The 8,139-nt window shown below is 55.7% G+C and overlaps 1 long non-coding RNA gene across 1 annotated transcript; it reads left to right on the plus strand.

The window, feature by feature from the left end:
* The first annotated feature begins 5,485 nt into the window (after positions 1-5,485).
* Positions 5,486-7,432, plus strand: LOC139010998 (uncharacterized). Its single transcript, XR_011471575.1, has 3 exons — positions 5,486-5,786; positions 6,731-6,814; positions 7,125-7,432. It is a non-coding gene; the product is annotated as an uncharacterized lncRNA (long non-coding RNA).
* The last annotated feature ends 707 nt before the right edge of the window (positions 7,433-8,139 follow it).

Below are 8,139 nucleotides of genomic sequence, written 5' to 3' on the forward strand. Positions count from 1 at the left end.
AGTGAGTCACTGCGTGGCTGGGCCCCTGCAGCCACGTACGGACAGGCTGCAGCACCCACTGCCCGCCCGGACTGTGTCTGGGCAGAAATGGGCATGTCTGCTTTGCAATGGGCTTGCAGCGGTGCTCGGATAACCCTGTGAATCAGGAAGGCCAGAAACGCTTATGAGCCCTTTCTCCCCACAAATCACAGGCCCCCCAAGTGGACATGACTCCTGTCCTCACCTACAGGCCCAGGCCTGAGCAGAGCAGAGAACCGGAATCCCGTCTCCGGCTGGCGCTGGATTCCCTGGAGCAGGACGGGCCCATCAGGGATGGAAGAAGCTCTCCGATGCCCCCTTCCACTTTGGGCTTTTTCTAGGTCCCATATCCAGACGCCTCGTGCTGGCTCCTTCTGTCCACAGGGCCGTCTGCCTGCTGGTTTCCCAGGGAGAGCTGCGAGGCAGGCCTGGTGGTGGCAGAGTTTCCCATAGTGTTTCAGTCTTTGGTAGCATCTGAAATCATAGACTTAGCCATGATCTGGGACTGTGTGTGAGCTGGAAGGAACCTGAGAGCAATAACCTAATTTCATAGATGTGGATACTCAGGCCCAGAGAATGGGAGTGACTTGCCCTAGGTCACACAGCTGGTCAGCAGCAGAGGCATGAGCTAAGGCCCTTTGCCCTCCAAGTCCCCACTCTGTCACCATTGCCACCTGCCTGGGACCCATCGGTTGCCCTCCAGTTGGCTCCACCCCCTACTCTCTGAACCCAGGACCAAGACTAGGCAGCAACTCTGAAATGTGGGACTGCTCACCCCAGGCTTCCCCTGCCAGTAGAGGAAGGCCCTGCGTCTCTATCCCAAAATGGTTTACTTGTCTCCAGCTAAACATAGCAAAAGGATGGAGTAAGCATCCATATAGCAGGCGCTGGGATGATAAATAGGCCCTTCAGAAGCAAGTCCTACCTTTCCCCAAGGGGAGCAGGGCTTGGCAGGCTCTGGGAAGAATTTGCTCCAAGAACTGATGCTAGGGAGGGTGTGGTGCCAGCGTGCGTGGGAGCTCTGCCTGTGGGCAGGGAGGGGGGGCCCGCCAGGGTGCAGGCTGGTGTAACTGTGTGTGTGCAGGAAGAGGGTGGGTGGTGTCGACATGCAGGAAATACTGGACTGGGAGTTGGGATGTCATGGTTCTCTCTGCTATGTGGCAGCCCCATGACCTTGGAATTGAACCTCCCAGAGCCTCAGTTTTCCCAGCTGCCAAATGGGGATGCTAAGAATCTCCTTCATGGGGTTGTTTAAGGAAGATCCAAACAAATAGATGTGAGTGCTCTCCCAGGACAAAGCATGAGGCTGCTCCAGGGGTGGGGAGTGGGGCGAGTTGTGCTGCCCCCGTGGGCTCTCTCTGGACTGAGGTGTCAGCAGTGCTTGGTCTGGGTAGAAAAGGGACCCACAGAGCAGCTCCATGCCCCTTGCCTGTGACTTCCTTTCCTGCTTCCTTGGCTGCCCAAGGCAGCACTAAATCAGGTCACCACTTGTCTTTCCTTGCAGTAGCTGTCAATGCACACAGCTCCTGCCCAGCTCCCAATCCAGGTCATCGCTCCCGCACCCGCCCTCCCACAGCAGTCAAGGAGACAGCCGCTCAGTGCTTTTGTTCTTGAGTGCTGTTCATTAGGCCCTGGCTGTGTGCCTGACACCGGGCCTACTCCTCTAAGGAGGAATAACAGGCACCCTTAGCGGCACGCGATACCCCAGGCTCCATCACGAGATCCTCTCTGTTAGGGGGATATGATCACTTCTGTTTTATCCATGAGGCGACTGAGGCTCCGAAAAGGTAAGTATCTCAATCAAGGTCACTCCGCTGGCAAGTGCAAAGCCAAGGCTGGGAGTTGGGATGTCAGGGTTCTCCCTGCTACATGGCAGCCCTAGATCTGTGTGACTCCAGAGCCTGTCCTTCTAATGCCCAAGGTCCTGTGATTAGAGGACTGGAGGCAGAAGACGTGAGCGGGACCTGGGGACCAGAGTCCCTCTGGGAGTAGGCGAGGTCTGAGGGGAGAGAGGCGGGGAAAGGCCTTCAATGTAATGGAGAAGCACACACACTCACCCAGACACATATCACACATACAAAGCCAGATATGCAACATCCAGGCACATACAACATATACACATATACAGCACACAGAGACACAAACCCAGAGATACTACATCCAACACACACACAGGGATAGACGACACACACAGATGGGCAACACAGATCTCTCTCTCTCCCTCCCTCTACCTTTACCTGCCTCTCTCTCTCGCTCTCTCTCTCTCTCTCTCTCTCTCGCTCTCTCTCTCACACACACACACACACACACACACACAAACACACACATAAAAGACACACACAGAGACTCAGCTGCACACAAAAGACACACAGACCCAGAAATGCACACCCATGTTGACACACATCAGAGACACACAGACCCAGTGACACTCAGCCGCACATATGCACAGACTTGCTCACATGACAGCACTCAGACACCCACCCACACATCCCGGAGGGAAGGGAAGGAAAGCCAGGACCGCCTCATTTCCTGGCCTCCTCCTCAGAGGCGCAGGGAAAAGCCTTCCCCAGAACTGCTGAGTCAGCAGCGGTGACAAATGAGCCTCCAGCGCAGGCTCGGGCACGAGCACTTAGCAGAGCACTTAGCATTCGGAGCGCGTTCCCGGTCCTGCCAGCGCCAGCCACGGGCACGAGGAGGGGGCAGGGGGGCAGGGAGCCGGCCGGCTGCCTGTCAGGGGAGGCCCTAGGGAGGAAGTGACTCACTTTGACTTTGCAAATGCTGGACTTCGCAGCCCAAGGTCACGCAGCAGGCGTTGCCAGCCTGCTTCCCGCAGAGAGGTGGGGTGGGCTCTGGCTGGTGCTGGACTAGCCAGCCTGAGAGGGGCTGGACGCAGCGGGGACTGAGGCCAGGGCTGGCCCTCCCCACGGACAACGGAAACCGTGAGAGGGAGATCTGTGTGTGTTGCCCATCTCCAAAATGCCTAGGGCTGGCTCAGGGGTCTGAGTCTGGGGGGTGTGGAAAGAGGTGATCCTTGGGGTCCTTCATAAACACTCTTCTCCATCCTTAAGGTTCCCACTGAAATCTATGGAAAGGGGCCATCGAGACACACCTGGGTGGCCATAGCCGCCTGCTGGCCTGGCTCTTCTGCCCCCTGGCCCCCCTAATTTATTCTTCAGGGAGAAGAAACCAGTGAGAACTTTTCAAGGCATCAATCACCGGATTTCCTCCAACAGCCTCCCCCCTCATTGTAGGTAACATCTTCCAAATGGGCCACCCTTGACCACGAAAGGAGGAGGTCAGCCCAAGCCAGTTAGGCTCAGTGGACAGAGCGTCAGCCTGCAGACTGAAGTGTCCCAGGTTTGATTCCAGTCAAGGGTACATGTCTGGTTGCGGGCTCGATCCCCAGTAGGGGGCGTGCAGGAGACAGCCGGTCGATGGTTCTACCTCATCACTGATGTTTCTCTCTCTCACTCTCTCCATTCCTCTCTGAAATCAATTTAAAAAATATTTTTTAAAAAAGAACTTACAGAAGATAAGTAGCAAAATGCTTCACATTAAAAAAAAAATGACACCAGGACAACAAGAGTGAACCAGGGCTGCCCCAGGCCCTCAGCCCTACATCGGGCTTGTCCCCACCTCAGACCTTTGTCCTCACCCCCATCTTGGCATTGCCAGCCCTCCCCCCAGCATGCCACTTTCTCAGCGAGACGGTCCCACTGCCGTTCTCCCTACAGTAACTCGGCTGTACCTCCTTCAGAGCATTCCCAGCTATCTGGGCTTCTTTGTTTGTCTAGTCCTTTTTTTGTCTGTCCACGCTCCTCCCTCCATAAATGACTTTTTCTGTTTTGTGTGACCCTGCTGTGTCCCCAGGACCAAGAATGGTGCTCAGTAACATTGACTATGTGGGTGCACAGAGGAGGGGCAGGCCTGAAGGGAACACAGAGGGCAGCCTTGGGGAGACGCAGGGAGGAGAGGGACAGGGCCTGCGAGGAGCGTTTGCGTGCAGGTCTGGACAGGAGCTCAGGGGAAGCCACTGCGCCTGGGACCAGCACAGAGGCTCGGGAATCCAGACCAGGCTGAGAATCCCCGCCCTCTCGCCCTCTCTGCTGCTAGCTCTGTCCTTTGGCTGGTTATTTACTGGATAGAAAATGAGAATGAATGCCACCTCTCTCCTGAGGGCCTCGGTCTCCTCCCAGGGACCACTTCTTCTCCATGCCAGCTCCTCAGCTCGCTGGGCGCTGCAGGGGAGCTCCGAGGTGGAGAATTCCTTCCCTTAGGAGCGTCTTGAAGGTGCCAGCCATGTTTCCACCCCAGGTCCTGCCAGGCCCCTGATTCAGTGTCCTCCTAGGTCAGTGATGGCGAACCTATGACACGCGTGTCAGAGATGACACGCGAACTCATTTTTTTGGTTGATTTTTCTTTGTTAAATGGCATTTAAATATATAAAATAAATATCAAAAATATAAGTCTTTGTTTTACTATGGTTGCAAATATCAACAAATTTCTATATGTGACACGGCACCACAGTTAAGTTAGGGTTTTTCAAAATGCTGACACGCCGAGCTCAAAAGGGTCGCCATCACTGTCCTAGGTGGACAGGGATTGAGCAGGGATGCACTGCTCAAAGGTGGACCTCGGGGAACAGTAGGGAAATAGAAACACTACGAAGTGTTCGTGTCCTGGCTCTGTGGCTCCAGTCACCTCTGAGCTGGAGATGCTTTTGCTTTCATTTCTCCTGTCTTCTCCATGCCCCCTGTCCCGGAGGGAGTGTCCAGTAAGATAATAATCAGGATGGTGCTTTAGAAAGTAGCTTCATTTGGGAGATTTGCTCATGGAGGGCGGGAACAGGGGGAGGGTAGAGTACAGAAAGCTGCCAAACCCCTTTCTCCCAGGCCCAGAAGGCCCCCAAAGCGGGGGGAAACATTTCTGACCCTCCAAACCTCCAACCCCATCTCCCTGAGTTCACGGGCCCAGGCCTGGCCGGTCCTGTTTTGGTGAAGAAAACAGAAAGTGAAAGTGGCCCTGTGCAGGAGGTGGCCTCGGGAGCTTCCTTCTGCAGAGGGACCCCAGTGAGAAGGGGCAGCTCCTTGCCCCCAGGCCCCCAGCCCTGAGCTGCCTGGGGAGCCCTTGCTCCGTGCCTGGGGCTCCTTCCTGCCGCAGCCCCGGGGCAGAGCAGGGGACTGGGCAGTGAGAGCGTGGCCTGTAGCCACTGTTCTCCAGTCTTCTGTCCTGACTCAACCTCCCGAGTGGGTGAGAGGAGGGGAGGGACGGCCTCGCAGCCAGGATTGCCTCCGTGGAGTGGGCCAGAAGCTGGAGCGGCCTGCTCCGGGTCAGGATGCTGCCTCAGCTGGGACTTTCCTCTGTGAGCTTCCAGCAGAGCTTCCAAGGGCGTCCTCGGAGGCCTGAGGTATGGGTGCAGGTGGAGGAGAGTGACAGGAACAAGACTCTAGTGTCAGCCAACCTCAAGCACTAACCACGGGACTGTGAAAACCGCATGTGCAGTTGGCATTGCCCCATTCATCTATTTATTTAACAACTATGTTTTGAGTGCCCTCTGTGTGCCGAGCACTGTTCTAAACACAGAGGACACAGCCATGGGAACAGATGAAAAAGAAAACAAAAAACAAGCCCTGTCCTTACATTCTAGAGGAGGGAAACAGTTAACAACCAAAAGAAGCAGGTGACATGGTATAGAAATGGTGATCTATGCTGTGGAGAAAAGCAAAGACTGGAAGGAGGGCGGTGTGGGATGGAGACAGGTTTGCACGGTAAGTAGAGAGGGTGAGGAAGGCCATGCTGAGAAGGTGGCACTGATTCTGATTCGGTAAGTCTCTTTAATTCGCACAAAAGTCAAGGCTGTAGGTATGATTATTATCATCCCGATGAAGGACAGGAAATCAATCCTCAAGGATGAGTCCAAGGTCAAATGTCTGGGAAGTGGAAGAATTGAAAGTTGAGCGCAGGCTCTGTCTGTGCTGGAAACCACCCTGTGATATTGGGCAGAGAGAGAAGGAAAAGACAGCATGGAAGGGGAAAGGGAAATAAAGGGCGTATGGGGGCCTCACAATGGTGGCCATCTGTTTTCCAAACTGAAAACCAGGACACGATCTGAAAAGATTTTCCCGTTGCCTGTGATGAGAGTGGCTGTCTGGGAGGGGCGGTTTGGATGCCGGCCTGAAGGGTGGGATTTCTGAGACATTCCAGTGGCTTGTGGGGCCCACGAGGCAGTCCGGGGGTAGGGCATTGCCATGGCAACCCCAGCCTGGCCTCCGGGGCCAAGAGCCTGGTGCAGGGCCACATGGCAGGGAAGCTATGCTGGGCATGGACCCAAGACTCTGTGGGCCAAGGGAGCAGACAGGGCCTAGGAGACTGTGGAAAGGAGAGAGGGGTATGGCCCGCAGCCCATGTGCTGGGCCAATTAGGAGGGTGGGCTGGTAGGTTTCAGGAAGCTGCCTGGCAGGAGTCTGAGAGGCATGTGGGGCAGATCCCAGGCTTTCCTGTTAGACAAGACTGGGTTTGAAGCTTCCTGTTCTCTGGGCCTGAGCAAGTCTCACAGCTCTGATAGGCTTGTTTCCCCATCTGTGAAATGGGGACAATAATGCACCATATAGGATCGTTGCAAAGATGATCACATGCGGAGATGATATATGAACTATGCTCTGCATATTGCAGACTCAGTACATGACTACTGTTGTTTGCCTCCACCCTGTAGGGTATTGGGGCTATGCCAAAATGGCGAGCTGGTTGGAATGGGAAGCCCTGTGGAGCTTGGGAAACGGATGACCCAGTCAACCAGGTGAGTTGTAGCTTCCCAGCCAAGCCCTGCACGTGGGCTGGGGCTCGGTCAGCAACACAAGAACAATACCCTTCCCAAACAGCCAGGCCACAGTGCAAGCCCTCCTCGCCCCTCCCCCCCCCCCCCCCCCCCCCCCCCCGCCCCCTGGCTCCCACCACTCTGCAGCCCCAGTGCCCTGGTCAACAAGCCTTTCCACCCACACACCCCTGCGCCGGCCTCCTGGGGGCTCCAAGACCCACAGCACCCTCTGCTGGGGTGGGCAGCATGGTGCCCCTCAGGTGAAACAGAGGCACGCCCACTGTTCCCGCAGTGACGCCTTCCCTTCTGCCTGAGCCTTCCAATAACCTCGTTGCCGCCCTACTGCTGCTTCTGGAAAGATTGTTCTTAAAACAGGGAAAGACCCCGAAGAAACTTCAAAGGCTCTTACATCCCCCACCACTCCTGTGGGCTGAGCTGCACCCCTCTGCCCACGGTCCCATGGCGGAGTCAAGGACAGCTGGAACCCACCCAGCTTTTACCAGGGATTCACCAGGTGACCTTGCGCATCCTCTCTGGGCCTCCTTTCCTTCCTTTGTAAAGCGAAGAAGGGTTCACATTACATCATCTCCATAAAGTCTCGTCATGACATCGAAACGATTGCATTCATCGATTCTTTCATTCGTTTGTTCGTTCATTCTCAGCACCACCCCTTCCTGACGGACGGTATGTTTTCTGTTCGTTTGCTGTCTGTCTTACTTCCACGAGGGCAGGGGCCTTGGTTTGCTGTGTTCACTACCAGCGGGCTGACAGGTAGCCGGAGCCCGCATTGGTCCGTGTCCTGGAAGGGAACTGAAGCTCCCATGCTTAGACAGGGTGATGGAGGGGAGTTCCAGCAGGGCACTCCTGCATTTCTAAAGCTGTAGACAAGCTAAGGAGGACGAACAAAGAATGGTGTGACCCAGGGCTCACAGCAGGGTAGGGGATGGGCCTGAGAGAGCATGGCCCAGCCGAGCTGCAGGAGAGACGACAGGATGGGAGCTGTGGCCTTTGGCAGAGAAAAGCAGCCGCTGCCAACCTGTGGTCCAGGGGGGAAGCCAGTGAAGAACAGCCCCACCTCATTCTCCTCCTGCCTCTAACTTCCTGCCACTGTTTCCTTTGGCTGAATCCAGCAAGGAGCCAGAGAGCAAGAGAGCGCTGTGACTCCATCTTTAGGGGCCAGGCCCTGGGCACAGGGGGGTGGGGAAGGGTGGGCTGTGGCTCTGGTGGGGAGATGTGAAGTGTTCAGCCCACGCGCAGTAGGCGTCTGCCGAGCACCTGCTTTGGGTCAGAGCTTGTACCTGGAGACC

This window comes from Myotis yumanensis, unplaced genomic scaffold (assembly GCF_028538775.1).
Source record: "Myotis yumanensis isolate MYYU_CA2020_CCGP unplaced genomic scaffold, mMyoYum1.0.hap1 SCAF_1, whole genome shotgun sequence".
In the NCBI taxonomy this organism is placed as follows: Eukaryota; Metazoa; Chordata; class Mammalia; order Chiroptera; family Vespertilionidae; genus Myotis; species Myotis yumanensis.